Raw genomic sequence first — 19,796 nt, forward strand, 5'->3', positions numbered from 1 at the left:
CAAAATGTTTAGAGGGTAAACAGGCAGCCGTCGCTCAAAACTTTTGGGGGCTCATCAGGCCACACTTGCTCCAAATTTATAAAGGGTCATCACCAGGCGCCACTTGCTCCAAATGTTAAGAGGGTAAACAAGTGGCCATCACTCAAAATTTTTACAGGGTCACCAGGCAGCTCTCACTCCAAATTTTAGTAGAGTAAACAGGCAGTCATCCACTCCAAATGTTAAGATGGTAAAAAAACAGGCCTCACTCAAAATTTTTAGAGGGTCATCATGCAGCCCTCACTCAAAATGTTTAGGGGGTCATCAGGCCACCCTTTCTCAAAACTTTTAGAAAATGATCAGGCAGCCCTTGCTCTAAATTTTAGAGGGCAAACAGGCGACCCTTGCTCAAAATTTTAAGAGGATCATTAGTCAGCCATCAGTCAAACATTTTCAAGGGTCTTTAGGCAGCCATCGCTCTAAATTTTAAGAGGGTAAACAGGCAGCCCTCACTCCAAATGTTAAGATGGTAAAAAGGTAGCCCTCGCTCAAAATTTTTGGAGGGTCATTAGGCAGACCTCGCTCAAAATAGTTAGACAATCATCAGACCACCCTTGCTCCAAACTTTTATAGGGTCATGAGGTGGCCCTGGCTCCAATTTTAAGAGGGTAAACAGATGGTCATCCCTCCAAACTTTTAGAGTGTCATTAGGCATCCCTTTCTCCAATTTTTTATAGTCATCAGGCGGTCCTCGCTCCAAATTTTAAGAGGGTAAACAGATGGTCCTCACTTTAAATTGTATGATAGTTAACAGGTGGCTCTCAATATAAATTTTGAGAGGGTCATCAGGTGGCCCTCGATCCAAAGTTTAAGAGGATAAATAGCTGGCCGTTGCTCAAAATGTTTAGAGGGTAAACAGTCACCCCTAGTTTCAAACTTTAAGAAGGGAAAGAGGTGGCCCTTTTTAGAGGGTCATCAGGCGGCCCTTGTTCCAAATTTTAAGAAGATAAACAGGCAGCCCTAACTCATAATTTTTAGAGGGTCTCTCTTAATTTTTCCAGGGTGTGTATAATGCCCTCCTTTATAATTTTTTTGTCCTACCTCTACAATTCTCTTACATAAATAGATGTATACCACCCAGTGGTAAATGTTTTTCACCCATGCACTTAGTGCATATGTTTTACCAGCCTAGACGTTTCATTCCTAAAAAAAAATTTTGTGAGCTTATCCTTTATTAGTGATGAGCGAGTATGCTTGTTACTACTCGGTACTCGCACGAGTATCACTGTACTCGGGCTACTCGGCGGGGACCGAGTAATCTCGCGATACTCGTGCTGTACTCGTGGTCTTCATCCCTGCATGTTGGCGCTCTTTTGAGAGCCAGCCCTCATGCAGGGATTGGCTGGCAGACCACTGCAATGCCACAGCCCTGTTAGTTGTGGAATTGCAGTGATTGGCCGGCCTGCACAGCATGACCGAGCCTTTATACCGACGGGCGCGCTGTGCTCTGCACACAGCCATCCAGACAGTCAGTGCAGGGAGAGTGTTGCTGCTTCAGGGAAAGGTTTGCGGCCCTTTATAGTTATTTCCGTAGCAGGGCTGCAAACAGTGTGACCAGAAGTCCTTCTCAGGACTATTATAGTTGTATACAGGCAGGCAGGGTATAGCCAGGTCGGAGTACAGTAGCAGAGTCCTTCTCAGGACTATTGTTGCTGTATACAGGCAGGGTATAGCCAGATCGGAATACAGGCTAGTCACCAGAAGAGTCCTTGTCAGGACAATTGTAGCAGTATACAGGCAGGCAGGCAGGGTATATAGCCATTCCTAGTGGTGACCGTATACCAGCCTTCATCATATCTGGGGCTGGTGTACACAGTCTAAAACAGTCCTGATAGTGTCAGACTTCTCAGTAATTGTCGCTCCAAAAAACCTGTTAAGTTCTTAGTGCGTCCGTGCTTGCATTTAAAAACCGCATGTGTGTGCCTGTCGGTGGCAACGTACAGGTGCACGTTTTGCACAAACTACTATATAACGCACAAGTCTAGTGTATAATACACGTCAGTCAGCAGTGTCTGATAGTGTCAGACTTCTCAGTAATTGTCGCTCCTAAAAACCTGTTAGGTTCTTAGTGCGTCCGTGCTTGCATTTAAAAACCGCACGTGTGTGCCTGTCGGTGGCAGCGTACAGGTGCACGTTTTGCACAAACTATTATATAACGCACAAGTCTAGTGTATAATACACGTCAGTCAGCAGTGTCTGATAGTGTCAGACTTCTCAGTAATTGTCGCTCCTAAAAACCTGTTAGGTTCTTAGTGTGTCCGTGCTTGCATTTAAAAACCGCACGTGTGTGCCTGTCGGTGGCAGTGTACAGGTGCACGTTTTGCGCAAACTATTATATAACGCACAAGTCTAGTGAATAATACACGTCAGTCAGCAGTGTCTGATAGTGTTAGACTTCTCAGTAATTGTCGCTCCTAAAAACCTGTTAGGTTCTTAGTGTGTCCGTGCTTGCATTTAAAAACCGCACGTGTGTGCCTGTCGGTGGCAGCGTACAGGTGCACGTTTTGCGCAAACTATTATATAATGCACAAGTCTAGTGAATAATACACGTCAGTCAGCAGTGTCTGATAGTGTCAGACTTCTCAGTAATTGTCGCTCCTAAAAACCTGTTAGGTTCTTAGTGTGTCCGTGCTTGCATTTAAAAACCGCACGTGTGTGCCTGTCGGTGGCAGCGTACAGGTGCACGTTTTGCGCAAACTATTATATAACGCACAAGTCTAGTGAATAATACACGTCAGTCAGCAGTGTCTGATAGTGTCAGACTTCTCAGTAATTGTCGCTCCTAAAAACCTGTTAGGTTCTTAGTGCGTCCGTGCTTGCATTTAAATACCGCATGTGTGTGCCTGTCGGTGGCAGCGTACAGGTGCACGTTTTGCGCAAACTATTATATAACGCACAAGTCTAGTGAATAATACACGTCAGTCAGCAGTGTCTGATAGTGTCAGACTTCTCAGTAATTGTCGCTCCTAAAAACCTGTTAGGTTCTTAGTGCGTCCGTGCTTGCATGTAAAAACCGCACGTGTGTGCCTGTCAGTGGCAGCGTACAGGTGCACGTTTTGCACAAACTATTATATAACGCACAAGTCTAGTGTATAATACACGTCAGTCAGCAGTGTCTAATAGTGTCAGACTTCTCAGTAATTGTCGCTCCTAAAAACCTGTTAGGTTCTTAGTGCGTCCGTGCTTGCATTTAAAAACCGCACGTGTGTGCCTGTCGGTGGCAGCGTACAGGTGCACGATTTGCACAAACTATTATATAACGCACAAGTCTAGTGAATAATACACGTCAGTCAGCAGTGTCTGATAGTGTCAGACTTCTCAGTAATTGTCGCTCCTAAAAACCTGTTAGGTTCTTAGTGCGTCCGTGCTTGCATTTAAAAACCGCACGTGTGTGCCTGTCGGTGGCAGCGTACAGGTGCACGTTTTGCACAAACTATTATATAACGCACAAGTCTAGTGTATAATACACGTCAGTCAGCAGTGTCTGATAGTGTCAGACTTCTCAGTAATTGTCGCTCCTAAAAACCTGTTAGGTTCTTAGTGCGTCCGTGCTTGCATCTAAAAACCGCACGTGTGTGCCTGTCGGTGGCAGCGTACAGGTGCACTTGTGTGCGTTTTGCACAAACTTGGATATAACGCACAAGTCTAGTGAATACATGTCAGCACAGCATTGCAAAATGTGCAAGGTCGTTGGCAACGAACAAGGAAGTGGACGTGATGGTGGTGCAGGCAGAGGCCGAGGTCGTGGGCAAGCTCTAATTTCGCCACAACAAAGGGCCACATCTACTCGCTCGCACGTCCTGTCCCAAATTCTTGGGGACCGCAGCAGTACACCGCTCTTGAACCAAGACCAGTGTCAACAGGTTGTTAGTTGGATAGCGGATAATGCTTCCAGTCAGATTGGCACCACCACAAACACTCTGTCTTCCACACGGTCAAGTGTCAGTAGCCGTGATACTGCACCGCACATTTCAGAACCTGATCCTCCTTCCTACCACAAGGCTGAGTACACGTCCTCGGACATTACTGATCCCACACTTGGACACTCGGAAGAGCTGTTCACGTTTCCATTCGCACATTCTGGCCTCTCGCCAGCTCATGTTGAAGTGGGTCATGAGGAGATCGTATGTACAGATGCCCAAATATTTGAGCAGCCACGTTCTCACGAAGTTGGCAACGTGTCTCAACAAGGGGTGGACGATGATGAGACACAATTGTCAGGAAGTCAGGAGGAGGAGCAGGGTGCGGAAGAGGAAGACGACGTGGTGGATGATCCAGTAACTGACCCAACCTGGCAGGAGGATATGCAGAGCGAGGACAGCAGTGCACAGGGGGAGGGAGGCGTAGCATCCCAACAGGCAATAAGAAGCAGGGTGGTGGCTTCCAGGCAGAAGTCAGGCAACCGTTCCCCGCAACAACAACACGACACAAGGTGCCTGTACAAATGTTAGGTCTTCCCGAGTCTGGCAGTTTTTTAAGTTGGCTCCAAATGATTCTAAAAAGGCCATTTGCAACACCTGCTGTGCCAGCATCAGCAGGGGTACCAAAACTAGCAGCCTGACCACCACCAGCATGATCAGGCACATGTCAGCCAAGCACCCGACTTTGTGGGAAGTACAACAGAGTCGAGGAGCAGTGCTTGCTGATGTCACTGCTACGTCTTCGCTTGTTGTGCATGCGAGCCAATCCCCTGTCCATGCTGCCTGCGAACAAGCCTCCTCCGGTCCTGCACCTGCAGTTGCCTACGTAGAAATAACACTATCATCAAGCACGTCCTTGTCTCAGCGCAGTGTTCAGTTATCCATTCAGCAAACTTTTGAACGCAGGCGCAAATACACTGCCAACGCCCCACATGCCACAGTTCTAAATGCTAACATTTCGCGACTGCTTGCGCTGGAAATGTTGCCTTTTAGGCTGGTGGAGACAGAAGCATTCCGCGACCTGATGGCGGCAGCTGTCCCATGTTACTCGGTCCCCAGCCGCCACTATTTCTCCCGGTGTGCCATCCCCGCATTGCATAACCACGTGTCACAAAACATCACACGTGCCCTGAACAACGCTGTTTCACCCAAAGTCCACCTAACCACAGACACGTGGACAAGTGCTTGTGGGCAAGGCCGCTACATCTCATTGACGGCCCACTGGATTAATATTGTGGAAGCTGGGACCCAGTCTGAGCGAGGGATGGAACACGTCCTTCCCACACCAAGGTTTGCAGGCCCTACCTCAGTCAGGGTTTCACCCACACTCTACAGCTCCGGAATGTCATGCTCTTCAGCCTCCTCCTCCTCCTGCGCATCCTCATCCACTTTATCCTCCACACCAGTCCCAAGCTGGAAGCACTGCAGCACTGCCTCGGCGAAGCGGCAACAGGCTGTGCTGAAGCTAATCTGCATAGGTGACAAACCCCACAATGCAGAAGAGGTGTGGACAGCTCTGAAACAGCAGGCAGATCACTGGCTCACACCTCTGAACCTAAAGCCAGGAAAGGTTGTGTGTGACAATGGCCGGAACCTGGTGGCGGCTTTGAGGCGAGGCCAGCTGACACATGTTCCATGCGTGGCCCATGTGCTCAACCTCGTGGTTCAGCGGTTTCTAAAGTCATACCCAGAGCTGTCTGATCTGCTGGTAAAAGTTCGCCGCCTGTCTGCACATTTTCGAAAGTCACCTACTGCTTCAGCCGGCCTTGCCGGCTTTCAGCGCCGTTTGCATCTTCCGGCTCACAGACTGGTGTGTGATGTCCCCACGCGTTGGAATTCAACTCTGCACATGTTGGTCAGGATATGTGAGCAGAAGAGGGCAGTTGTTGAGTACCTGCATCACCTAAGCCGTCGGGAAATGGGTCAAACTCCACACATAACACCTGAGGAGTGGAGATGGATGTCCGACCTATGTACCATCCTCCAAAACTTTGAGGACTCCACCAAGATGGTGAGTGGTGATGACGCCATTATTAGCGTCACCATACCGCTTCTTTGCCTTCTAAAACGGTCTCTGCTCAAAAACAAACATGATGCATTGCAGGCGGAGCGCGATGAGTTGGAGCAAGAAACAGTAGTGGGTGTGGGTGATAACACACAGCCCAGCCTCGTCTCATCACAACATGCAGTGGAGGACTATGACGAGGAGGAGGATGAAGACATGGAGCAACTCTCCGGCCAAATTGAGGATATGACATGCACACCAGTCATATCCTCGGCTCAGCGTGGCTGGCCAGAGGACAGGGTAGATGAGGAGGAGGAGGAGGAGGAGGAGGAGGACAGCATGTTCAGTTATCGTGTTGGTCAGGATACTGAAGTACTGGCTGTTAAGAGTCTGGCGCACATGGCTGACTTTATGATAAGCTACCTGTCTCGTGACCCTCGCGTTAAGAACATCTTGGCCGACAATCATTACTTGTTGGTAACACTGTTAGACCCACGCTACAAGGAGAACTTTATGTCTCTTATTCCCGAGGCGGAGAGGTCAGCCAAAATGCAGCAGTTCCGGAAGGCCATAGTCATGGAAGTAGGCAAAGCATTCCCCTCACAAAACACTAGCGGCATAGGTCAGGAATCAGTGGACAACCAAGGTGTACAGCCGAGAGGGGCACAAGTCCAATCCGCCAGAGGTAGGGGAACAGTCTTTAAGATGTGGGACAGTTTTCTCAGCCCCTCACGTACCACAGCCCCTGAGGTGCGGGGTAGTGCCACAAGAAATCCAAAGTTTGCCAAGATGCTCAAGGAGTACCTTGCAGATCGAACAACTGTACTCCGACATTCCTCGGTGCCTTACAATTATTGGGTATCCAAGGTGGACACGTGGCATGAATTGGCTCTCTACGCCTTGGAAGTCCTGGCCTGCCCTGCCGCTAGCGTTTTGTCAGAGCATGTTTTTAGTGCCGCAGGTGGAATCATTACAGATAAACGCACCCGCCTGTCAACTGAAAATGCTGACAGGCTGATTCTGATCAAGATGAACAAGGGTTCGATTGGGCCAGACTTCACCACACCACCAGCAAATGAGAGTGGAATTTAAAGTTTGTAACGGGAATTTGCCATGTACCTCCACTCACCCATGGGTACACACTTCTGGACTTTGGATAATCGCTGGACTGCTCCTCCTTCTCCTCATGCGCCACCATGATGACCGTTAGAATAGTTAGGCCTTTGTTTCAGGTATACCCCCAGTGGTAAATTTTTTCGCCCATTCTTTCAGAATGGACATTATAGCGACAGGAGACCCGCTCCTTTGCAATGGAAACAATGTTTTGAGGCCCTCATGCACGTCTCTATCCAGGGACAATGTGGAGCCTCCCAATTTTTGGCTGCCCTGCCTAAGGGCTATACTACAATAGACCCACTTCCTTACAATGGGCACTTCAGGTTTACAGGCCCTCATGCACGTCTCTATCCAGGGACAATGTGGAGCCTCCCAATTTTTGGCTGCCCTGCCAAAGGGCTATACTACAATAGACCCACTTCCTTACAATGGGCACTTCAGGTTTACAGGCCCTCATGCACGTCTCTATCCAGGGACAACGTGGAGCCTCCCAATTTTTGGCTGCCCTGCCAAAGGGCTATACTACAATAGACCCACTTCCTTACAATGGGCATTTCAGGTTTACAGGCCCTCATGCACGTCTCTATCCAGGGACAACGTGGAGCCTCCCAATTTTTGGCTGCCCTGCCAAAGGGCTATACTACAATAGACCCACTTCCTTACAATGGGCACTTCAGGTTTACAGGCCCTCATGCACGTCTCTATCCAGGGACAATGTGGAGCCTCCCAATTTTTGGCTGCCCTGCCAAAGGGCTATACTACAATAGACCCACTTCCTTACAATGGGCATTTCAGGTTTACAGGCCCTCATGCACGTCTCTATCCAGGGACAACGTGGAGCCTCCCAATTTTTGGCTGCCCTGCCAAAGGGCTATACTACAATAGACCCACTTCCTTACAATGGGCACTTCAGGTTTACAGGCCCTCATGCACGTCTCTATCCAGGGACAACATGGAGCCTCCCAATTTTTGGCTGCCCTGCCAAAGGGCTATACTACAATAGACCCACTTCCTTACAATGGGCACTTCAGGTTTACAGGCCCTCATGCACGTCTCTATCCAGGGACAATGTGGAGCCTCCCAATTTTTGGCTGCCCTGCCAAAGGGCTATACTACAATAGACCCACTTCCTTACAATGGGCACTTCAGGTTTACAGGCCCTCATGCACGTCTCTATCCAGGGACAATGTGGAGCCTCCCAATTTTTGGCTGCCCTGCCAAAGGGCTATACTACAATAGACCCACTTCCTTACAATGGGCACTTCAGGTTTACAGGCCCTCATGCACGTCTCTATCCAGGGACAACGTGGAGCCTCCCAATTTTTGGCTGCCCTGCCAAAGGGCTATACTACAATAGACCCACTTCCTCAAAATGGGCACATTAGACTCAAGAGGCCTTCATGTACGTCTCTTCTCAGGGACATCGAAGTGCCACACAATGTTTTCACGTAAAATCTTTCATGTAATCTCCAAAAGTAACATACACCAGCTCTATCTCACTATTGGATATGTGCCCTTAACATTTCCGCCATGAAAATTCATTTTGGTGTGAAGGTTTTCTGGTGAGTCCATAAAAATGGCGTAAAACGCAGACAAAATTGTTCACAGCTGTGACTTTTGAGTGATAAATTGCTTCAAGGGATCTTCCCCATGCTGTTGCCATGTCATTTGAGCACTCTTCTGAGACTTTTGTGACATTTTTGGGGTTTCTACATGCTGCCGGGGGTCATTTCATAAAAATACTCGGGTCTCCCATAGGATAACATTGGGCTCGGTGCTCGGGCCGAGTACACGAGTATCTTGGGATGCTCGGCCCGAGCCTCGAGCACCCGAGCTTTTTAGTACTCGCTCATCACTATCCTTTATGTATCTTCCAGGGTGTACTGCAGTCCCTCCTTATAACTTTTGATAGCCCTTGCATTTAGTGCATAGGATTTATGAGTTTAGAATTTCCACTACCTAACAATTTTAACAGAATGTGTATGAGGCCCTCCTTTATGTCTAATACAGGGTGTTTCAGAGTGCCTCCTCCTTCTAATTTTTGGCAGTTATTTCATTATGTGCATAGGCTTTGTGAATTTCAATGTGCCTCCATCATAACTTAAACAGGGTGTGACTGACCATATCACACAAACCACATGCGCAGATAAGGTAGTAAAATGTTAAAATTACATATACTCAGTGACTACTGATGGGTGTAGTTTTATTTCCCCCTCTATTATGTCATCTACTGTAATCATAGGCGACGATGAAATATGGTGAAAGATTGCCCAGCTATTAAAGAGGACCAACCAGGATTTTCCTATAGAAACTAAAACCAATGCTATCATGCTCATTCTAAACATACCTTTCATTGGGAGATCAGATGTATAGTTTCTGAAATATAGGAAAGTAAAGTTTGTGAAATACACTTTTACTTGATTGATAGGTGTTGCAGAACAATCAATCAAGTAACAGTGAATTTCGCAAACTTTACTTGCTTGTATTTCAGAAACTATACAGCCGATCTCATAACTAAAGGTATGTTTAGAATCAGCATTATAGCGCAAGTATAGCACTGGATTTAGTTTATATAGGAAAATCCTGGTGGTTGGTCCTCTTTAAGGGGTGGAGGAGACTTTTATTTCTCTTTTTAATCTTGCCTTATATTTATAAGTTTTAATTTATATATTTATATTATATATACTTGCCTTAATGGAAGTCAATATACAGGAAAAAAAGAAAAACACATTTTCTTTTTGGTTTTGTATGTTTTATTGTCAGTCTGTAAAAGTGGCGCAATACTCTGATAACATCGTTCCCAGCAACAATCCATTGATCTTCCCGATGCTGTTCCCATTCCATTGGATCACTATTTCCATTCATATGAGCATTTTTCCTGACTCTGCAGCTCTCCTGTTAGGTTCTTTTGGAAAAATGCTCAAGTTTCCCATTAACTTCCATTATTCTCAGTACTAGAGTCAAGACCATTCAAGCATTCAACCTTCTCGATTTGAGTACTGAGCACTAGAGCATTTTAGTGCTTACCTATCACTAACAATTACTAATGATGGGAGAGCATGCTTGGCACTGCTAGGTACTCGCGGTGCTCAACCAAGTATCATGGGTACTCGGATGTGTCATTCATAAAACATTAAACACAAAGCATAGGCTCACTTCACTGCATGATGCGAGCAAACACCCCAGTGACAGCCACTTGTAGTCTCAGAATGGCTTTCACTTCGGATAAAAACAACGTTTTCAGATGTAGTGTGTTCAAAAATAGATAAATATTTAAAAATAGCAGTTGCACTCAAGTAAAGGGAAGGAGAAAAACAAGAATGTAGATGGCGAATATTGGAATGTAAATACGCATAACTGCTAAGAATTTTCTAGTTTTCAAAAATAAATAAAAACCTCCATCCAGAAATGTTTTTTATGGCTGGCTGCATGTGAGCAGGGAGCCAAACTGGCCAATCAGTGACTTGCATTATAATCGTTACTTGAGTTGACCCCATCTGAGCACCTGACCTGCTCAACTCGAATAACAAGCACTCAAGCATCATAAATTGGAGTAGCACTGAGCATTGAATTGCTCGCCCATCACTTATAATGACTGATCAGTTCTGGCAGAGAAAGAAGCAAATTTGTCTGACAAGATATATTACAGAGTTGCTTATTTTCATGGGTACAATTAATTCATGAAATAAAAATTAAAACGACGGATAACCTTGCTGGTTAACGCTGCAAAGCAAATAACAGTTGAAATACTAGAATAAGTAAAAAGTATTCAAAACAACATAGTATATATAAAAAGGCCAGCTCGCCACAGAAAAAATAGTCCTCTTTCAGCTCCATCCCCGAAAAAATGAAAACGTTTCCATTCTCAGAAACAACTTTCTTTTTTTTTACAAATGTCAGAATTTTTTTTCACCAAATACTATACTAGATTGTTATCGCCATAATAGTACTGACCTGAAGAATCATAATTAATGGTGGGCAAGCGTGCTCGGAACTGCTTGGAATTCATGGTGCTCGTGTCACTCGCGGTGCTTGGCCAAGTATCGCGGGTGCCCAGATGTGTAGATTATGAAACATTGAACACAAAGTATAGGCTCGCTTCACCGCTTGAGGCACCTCAGTGAGAGCCACCTGAAGTGTCTGAATGGCTCTCACTGGGGGTAAAAACATTTTTGGATGTAGTGTATCCAAAAGGAAACAACTCATCCTCCCCCGAAAATGGTCTGTTTATGGCTGACTGTATGTGAGCGGAAAGACGACTGCCCAAACATTGATATTTCTCAAGTTGAGCCAGTCCGAGCGCCTGACAAGCTCGACTTGAATAGCGAGCACTCGAGCATCATAGGGTTGACTCAGTATTGCAAGTACCGAGAATCAAGCATTATACTGCTCATTCATCATTAATCATAATGCCAGGTAATTTTTTATTACCAAACTAAACATTGTAAAAATAAATCTCATTTTTTTCTGTTTCCAATACATTGGTAATATGAAAGGTGTCATTCAAAACTAAAACTTGTCCCACAAAAGCAAGCTCTCCCTCATGTGACTATGTTGACAGAAGAAAAAAAGTTATGATGTCTCTTGAAATTAGGAGGATAAAAATAAAAGTGCAAAATCAAAAATTGACCATAGTGAGAAGGGGTTAAACATATTTTGAGTACAATGTTATTATGATTTTTGCAATGTTTACAACCTATTTGTGTAAAATAGCTCAGACTCTAGTGGATATCAAGTTATTGAACTAAAATAATCACCTATGAGTTTTCATTGTCTCACAGATCTATATATGGACAAATACTTAAAAGTTCTCCAAGAAGGTAGTAAAATGGCTCCATCATGTTATTCATACAGTAGACCATTCTTATCACGTATTGCCACAATATATTGGAGAAAAAATGGATCATTGCTATGTAGATAGCAAAACTTTATTGCTTAAGTTAAAAAAAAAAAAGAAATATCCAGTTATATGTAGTAAAACAGCCAGGTAAATTGCAAATAAATTTGCACACATCATAAATGATAAAAATAATGGTACATGCAAAATACCAAAATATAATGATATGTAAATAGGAGTAGTAAATAAAATAGTATTGCATGAATGTTTAATAATACTACATAAATATAAAAAATACGTAGATTTACTGGTAAAAATGGCCACAGGAACAGTACCTATATCTGAAACTGGGATTTAGTAGCAAGGACTGTTAGAAACACTGTAATTATTAACAAATTATGAAAATATCATATGGAATGTATATATAATGCCAGGAAAAGTATAACCATGAGACGGATAAAAAAAAGCACAAAACTCTGGGCAATCTATAGTGTAACAGATTTGAACTAACCTGTTTAGTGTAATTCCGACGTCAGGACACGTGTTTCAGTACATCCTCGGGTAATGTACATCTACCTAATACATATCAGGATGGGCTGCAGTCTGACAAAACACTGCTCCCGAGACCTGTCTCAACTGATGGAGGATCTGTATCGTAAGCACCCATACTGCTGGAGAAGGGCTGTGACAAGAGAAGAAATAAATCTTCCTCTTGGCTGCCTACGAATGCTCAGAGGAATGAGACTGGAGATAGCCATGAAGAGAAGTGATTTATTTGTTCTCATGTCACAGTCTCCTTGGCTCATGGAGGTATAAATGCTTACGATACAGCTCCTCTATCAGTTAAGACAGATGGCTTGGGAACAGTGTTCCTTCAAACTTCAACAAGCCCTGAAACGTGACTAGGACATCCTACTGTTTGAATTACCTGATTGGGGGTGTGGGGGGGACATTTTAACACATTCTCGGAGAACACCATTAATATCAAGTAATGACAATGTCACAAAAATTGACAAAAAATGCAGCATGGATTTTTTATTCTATATGAGTTATGTAGAGATAATATAAAAATATTGGGTAATAGTGGTGTGGCCTTTATAGTGACCTTTCTTATTTATCTTTATAAGCCTGAACTTTGCAATGACATTGCAGGTGCACAAATGACCGTCCATGAATGCATACATTTAAATGTTTGTTATCGGTTGTTGACCAGAATTTGCATTTGACAATGTACATGACTAACATAACATCCTTCAAAAAACAAAACTGACAAAGGCTCAAACCGTGATGACGACAGTCAGAATATTATGCAAATGCAATGTAAACCTTATGGTTAGAGATGGAAGTCGGAGAATAAATATTGCAGTTTGCAGGCAAATTCTGCGTTCCCAAGACCGGCACATCTGAAGATTCTAGTTGCTAAGGAATTAATTTTCAACGCTGCAGATCAAATGCTTTTCTATCATGTTTGATAGTCTTCATTCTGTCTCGGCATGTTGGAAAACACTGATCCTTACAAATGAAATATATTCATGTAATCAGAGAGAGGAAAGCCAGACATATTCATCCAGACACATTTTTCTACAAATAGTTACCGAGTACAGAACGATGTGTTCCAGGTACATAGTATATGTTGTATTTTCCTGAGCCTTATTTCTATGTTTTAGTTATGCTGACAATCAATTCTGTTTACCTTACCAAGGTGGAAAGGTTTAAGCAGGCTGAGCTTTAATCAGATTGTGCACATCATTAGGTATTCAACTTTGACATAGATTCATTATAAAAAAAACTAATTACCAGATCGCTGCCAAAGCTTGTCTTGTTTTGCATCTCTTGTGAATTACAGCTGTTATTTATAAGCTAAAATCCTATTTAGGCACCTGAACCCACTTCTCCCAACCCCCTAATAGAGTAATTCCTTCTTTGGGCGCAGGCTCCATCAGGGGAGTCTATTCATTTACTTTTGCTTTGAGCCAGCTCTGTTTATAACTGGGTCAAATGTCTTTAGTAAAGGGGTTGCTACACAAGACAACCCCTTTACAAATATTATATAGAAATTAAATAGAAAAGTTATGATTTCGAAGAAGGGGAGGGAAAAACAAAAATCAAAATTCCCAAGTGGTAAAGGGGTTAAAGAAACCCAAAAGTTATTGAAAGATCACCTACTTGGGTTAGCTACACAAAAAAAACAACATTTTTTTCCAATCAAACATACTTTATATAAGGGGAAAGTGCTTGTCACGGCAGAGGATAGAGGTTATAACTAGAGATGAGCACCCTCTAGAGGCTCGAGTTCGGTTTGTCGAACGGAGGCCGCGTTCGAGTTCGGTTCGGCGAACCGTTCGACGAACCTCTCGAACCCCATTGAAAATAATGGGAGGCAATCACAAACACATAAAAACACCTAGAAAACACCTTCAAAGGTGTCCAAAAGGCGAAAAACAACTCCCAAGACAACAAAAACACATGGGAAAGTGACAAGGACATATACTCATGTCAAAACAAAACAGCTGGACGAGGAAAAAGAGAAGGAGACACAGATATAGGCATGGCATGCCCTTCTTAAACCAAGTAAAACACAGCAATGGTACTCCAAGCGGAGTCTCCCTTTATTCCAAAAATTGGGCCCCACAGACACCACTTCAGTGGCAGCACTTGTGCCCCAGTTGTACACTTCACAGGTACATTTGCATCAAGCACATTCAAAAATACGCCAACCTTAACTGTCCCTAGGATGACACCGGAGTAGGTAGCAAAGTCTTTGCTGAACCATGACTTGTTCATCTTGGCTCGTTTTGTCCTTGGTGGTATTTGAACCCAGGACCCCAGTGCTGCAAGGCTGCAGTGCTAACCACTGAGCCACCGTGCTGCCCAGTCTCCCTTTTTTCCAAAAATTGGGCCCCACAGACACCCCTTCAGTGGCATCACTTGTGGCCCAGTTGCAAACTTGACAGGTAGATTTGCATCAAGCACATTCCAAAATACGGCAGCCTTTACTCTCCCCAGGATGACACCGGGGTAGTAAAGTCCTTGCGGATCAATGACTTGTTCATCTTGATGAACGTTAGTCTGTCCACATTGTCACTGGACAGACGCGTGCGCTTATCTGTCAGCACACACCCAGCAGCACTGAAGACACGTTCAGAGACAACGCTGGCTGCGGGACACGACAAGCTCTCCAAGGCGTAAGTGGCAAACTCAGGCCATTTTTCAAGATTTGAAGCCCAAAATGAGCAAGGCTCTAGTTCCAAAGTGTGTGTCCCTTTTGTATGGCTGGAATTATTTACGGCGAGGTGATAACCATGCTTCCTTCCTCTGACATCTTCCCCCAACCTCGTTCAACCAAAATTTCACCAAGGTCTCCCTCATCTGCTGAGTCTTCCATGTCCATCGAGAGTTCGTCCTCCATTTCTTCATGGTCTCCTGCACCTTCCTCAACATTTTGGCTGCTACCATGTGCCCTTGTTAATCCCTCTTCCCCACTGTCCCATGCCTGCCGCCTTGGTGATGATGAACGTCTGGACCTTGTAGATGTTGGCATCCCTTGCGCATATGAATCCTCCTGTAGTTCCTCCCCTTCCTCTTGTCCCACCTCCTGACTAGGAATAGTGTTTAGCATGCGCTCCAGCATGTAAATGACTGGAATTGTCATGCTGATAATGGCATTGTCAGCGCTAAACATATTCGTCGCCATGTCGAAACTGTGCAGAAGGGTGCATAGGTCCTTGATCTGAGACCACTCCATCAGCGTGATCTGCCCTACCTCTGCATCTCGTTGGCCCAGGCTATACATTATAACGTATTGCACCAGGGCTCGGCGGTGCTGCCACAGTCACTGTAACATGTGGAGAGTCGAATTCCAGCGTGTCGGCACATCGCATTTCAGGCGATGAACCGGTAGGCCGAAAGACTTCTGGAGCGATGCAAGTCGGTCAGTTGCGGCGGTTGAACGGCGGAAGTGAGCAGAGAGTGACTGTGCTCTGTGCAGAAGCCCATCTAGGCCGGGATAGTGGGTTAAAAATTGCTGGACAACAAGGTTCAGCACGTGAGCCATACAAGGCACGTGTGTCACCTTGCCCCGGCGAAGGGCCGCACCCAGGTTTGGAGCATTGTTGCACATGGCCTTCCCTGGCTGCAGGTTGAGTGGAGACAACCATTTACAAAACTCGCTCGCAAGAGCTGACCACAACTCCTTCGCTGTGTGACTCTTATTTCCAAGACATTTCAAGGTAAAGACCGCCTGATGCCATTGAGCTCTGCTGCCAGCATAGTAAGGAGGTGTGCGGGATTCCTTCTGCGCAGTTACAAAGCGGGTGGCCTGACCAGGCAGGCTTGGGGTGGAGGTGGAGGACCCAGACGAGGTTGAGGAGGCAGAAGCAGTGGAGGAACATCTACATAAAGAGGATTGATGCACAGGTCATGGTGACGGCAAGACTTGTTCAGCAGACCCTTCTCCATCTCTCACCATAGTTACCCAGTGCCCAGTCAGCGACATGTAATGCCCCTGTCCATGCTTACTGGTCCAAGTATCGGTGGTGAAATGCACCCGGTCACACAGAGTTTCTCAAGGAAGCGGTGATGTTGTGTGTGACATGCTGGTGTAGCGCAGGCACACCTTTCTTGGAGAAGTAGTGGCGAGTGGGCATCTGGTACTGGGGCACTGCGACGGACATAAGGTCTCGAAAATCATCTGTGTCCACCAGGCGGAAAGGCAGCATTTCAGAAGCCAAGAGCTTACAGAGGGATAAAGTCAACCTCTTAGCTTTGTTATGGCTCGGAGGAAATGACCTTTTATTTGTCCACATCTGAAGGACAGAGATCTGGCTGCTGTGTGGAGACGGTGGCTAGTAGGGTGTCCCTGGAAAAATGCAGGTCTGTGAGGAAAGTGCAGGCGGAGACATGATGTTGCCTACATCCAAAGTTGGTGCTCTCGATGTCTGAGAGAGCTGTACACCAGCACTTGTTTCCCCTTCCAAACCAACTGACGACCTACCAAGCAAACTGCTTGTTGCGGTTAAAGTGGTAGAAGGTCTTGTGACAATTCATGGAAGAAGTTGTCAAACTGGTGAGTTTTTGGCCTCTACTTATAGATTGCTGACAAATTTTACAGATCACATGCTTTGGGAGATCCTTTGCAAGGTCAAAAAAGTACCAGGCCAGGCAAGGCTTAGAGGCCATGCGACCTGCAGAGCCACCCCGAGTTGTGCTCAGAGGCAGAATTGAGGCTGAGGATGCAGTTGTAGACGTGCTTCCAGTACTCGGACTCTGTCCAGGAAGGCGCAAGGTAACTTTGTCGTCAGTTGCATCCTCCTCCACCGCCTGACCTCCTTGAGTGCCTGACTGTGGGTTGACAGTAAGTGGGATCTAGAACTTAATCATGAAACGTTGTGTTTGCACTCCCCTCGCCCTCATACCTAACCTCGTCCTGCCCTGACTGAATAGTTAAGTTGTCATCCCAATCAGGTATCTGCGTCTCATTGTCATCAGTATGTTCCTCATTGTCTCCACCAACAGGTGTTACAGTTTGGGAATGAAGGTGTACATTATGCTCAGAAACTTGGTCATCAGGGCCAGAATCTGAGTCACAAAGCTTCTGGGCATCACTGCAGACCATTTCCTGGTCTGTACTCACTGTAGCTTGGGAGCAGACCTCTGATTCCCAGGCTATAGTGTGACTGAACAGCTCTGCAGACTCAGCCATCTCTGTTCCACCATACTCTGCAGGGTGGGTGGAGACTTGAGAGCTGGGAGAAAGCAAGTGTGATTGGGGTGACAACTGAGAGGACTGTTGTTTTTTGGATGTTGAACTGGTTTTGGATGTTGAGGTGGAGGAGAGGACACTTGTTGGAGCAGTTGCGATCCATTCAAGCATGTTCTTTTTTTGTGCATCATCTACCTTTGTTACAGTTGTTCGGTTCCGTAAAAAAGGGAGCACATCTGATTGTCCACGGAAAGTAGTAGACATCTTACTTTTGCTGGAAGATGGCCTATCTTCAGCAGATGTGAATGTAGCTTTCCCACCTTCCCCATGGACACAAACTTTTTTCCTTTTCCAACACGCCTGTTCCCCTTTTCACCAGCATCTGTCCTTTTGCCACTCATTTTGTAAGCGGCAAGATTGGCCACTTAAAATGTGGATGCAAAAATTGAGAGGTGGTGTAGATTGCAGAGGTGGTCTAGCTTGATTAACAGCTGAAGACCCAACACTGACTATCACAGATAATTTTTGTATGCCCCTAACAGTGGCAGCACAGTTTGCAATTAGAATTGCGTATCAAAAAAGGACAGGTGTGTACAATGCAGAGGTGGTCTAGCTTGTGTGGGCTTTACATGAGACGATATATTGTGCGATATGTCGCCGGGGTCACGGTTTTCGTTACCCACATCCGGCATAGCGCACGACGTCGTCTCGTGTGACACCTCTGAGCAATGCAGTATCGCTCACAAATCCTGAGTCGTGTACTCGTCGTTAATTTTCATGTGTGCAGGTTGTTCAACATTTCCGTGGCATCATATGTTGCTCCGTGTGACACCACGGGAATGATGAACACAGCGTACCTGCGTCCCACGGCACCCGCCGGCTTAATGGAAGGAAGGAGGTGGGCTGGATGTTTACATCCCGCTCATCTCCGCCCCTCCGCTTCTATTGGCCGGCTGCCGTCTGACGTCGCTGTGACGCCGAACGTCCCTCCCACTTCAGGAAGTGGACGTTCGTCGCCCACAGCGAGGTCGTCCGGAAGGTAAGTACGTGTGACGGGGGTTAAACGAGTTTATGTGCCACGGGCAGGGATTTGCCCGTGACACAAAAACGACGGGGGCGGGTACGTTCGCTCGTGCTATCGCACGATAGATCGACTCGTGTAAAGCAGGCTTAACAGTGGCAGCACAGTTTGCAATTAGAATTGCGTATCAAAAAAGGACAGGTGTGTACAATGCAGAGGTGGTCTAGCTTGATAGACAGCAGAAGAACCAACACTGACTATCACAGACAAGTTTTGTATGCCCCTAACACTGGCAGCACAGTTTGCAATTAGAATTGCGTGGCAAAAGTGTGCAGGTGGGTAGAGTGCCCGGGTTCTGTGGGTACCAGGACAGGAAAGGAATATTAAGTTACTATTCCAGACACTTTTAGGATGGCAGAAAAAGTGTCAGCTCTTTGGGCAAATAAAATAGCATGGCAAAAGTGGGCAGGTGGGTACAGTGCCCGGGTTCTGTGGGTACCAGGACAGGAAAGGAATACTAAGTTACTATTCCAGAAACTTTTAGGATGGCAGAAAAAGTGTCAGCTCTTTGGGCAAATAAAATAGCATGGCAAAAGTGGGCAGGTGGGTACAGTGCCCGGGTTCTGTGGGTACCAGGACAGGAAAAAAATACTAAGTTACTATTCCAGACACTTTTAGGATGGCAGAAAAAGTGTCAGCTCTTTGGGCAAATAAAATAGCGTGGCAAAAGTGGGCAGGTGGGTACAGTACCCGGGTTCTGTGGGTACCAGGACAGGAAAGGAATACTAAGTTACTATTCCAGAAACTTTTAGGATGGCAGAAAAAGTGTCAGCTCTTTGGGCAAATAAAATAGCATGGCAAAAGTGGGCAGGTGGGTATAGTGCCCGGGTTCTGTGGGTACCAGGACAGGAAAGGAATACTAAGTTACTATTCCAGACACTTTTAGGATGGCAGAAAAAGTGTCAGCTCTTTGGGCAAATAAAATAGCATGGCAAAAGTGGGCAGGTGGGTACAGTGCCCGGGTTCTGTGGGTCAGTGGACAGGAAAGGAACAGTATCTTGGTATTCCAGACACTTTTAGGATGGCAGAAAAAGTGTCAGCTCTTTGGGCAAATAAAATAGTGTGGCAAAAGTGGGGAGGTGGGTACAGTGCCCGGA

The sequence above is a fragment of the Anomaloglossus baeobatrachus genome, chromosome 3 (assembly GCF_048569485.1).
Source record: "Anomaloglossus baeobatrachus isolate aAnoBae1 chromosome 3, aAnoBae1.hap1, whole genome shotgun sequence".
NCBI lineage: Eukaryota > Metazoa > Chordata > Amphibia > Anura > Aromobatidae > Anomaloglossus > Anomaloglossus baeobatrachus.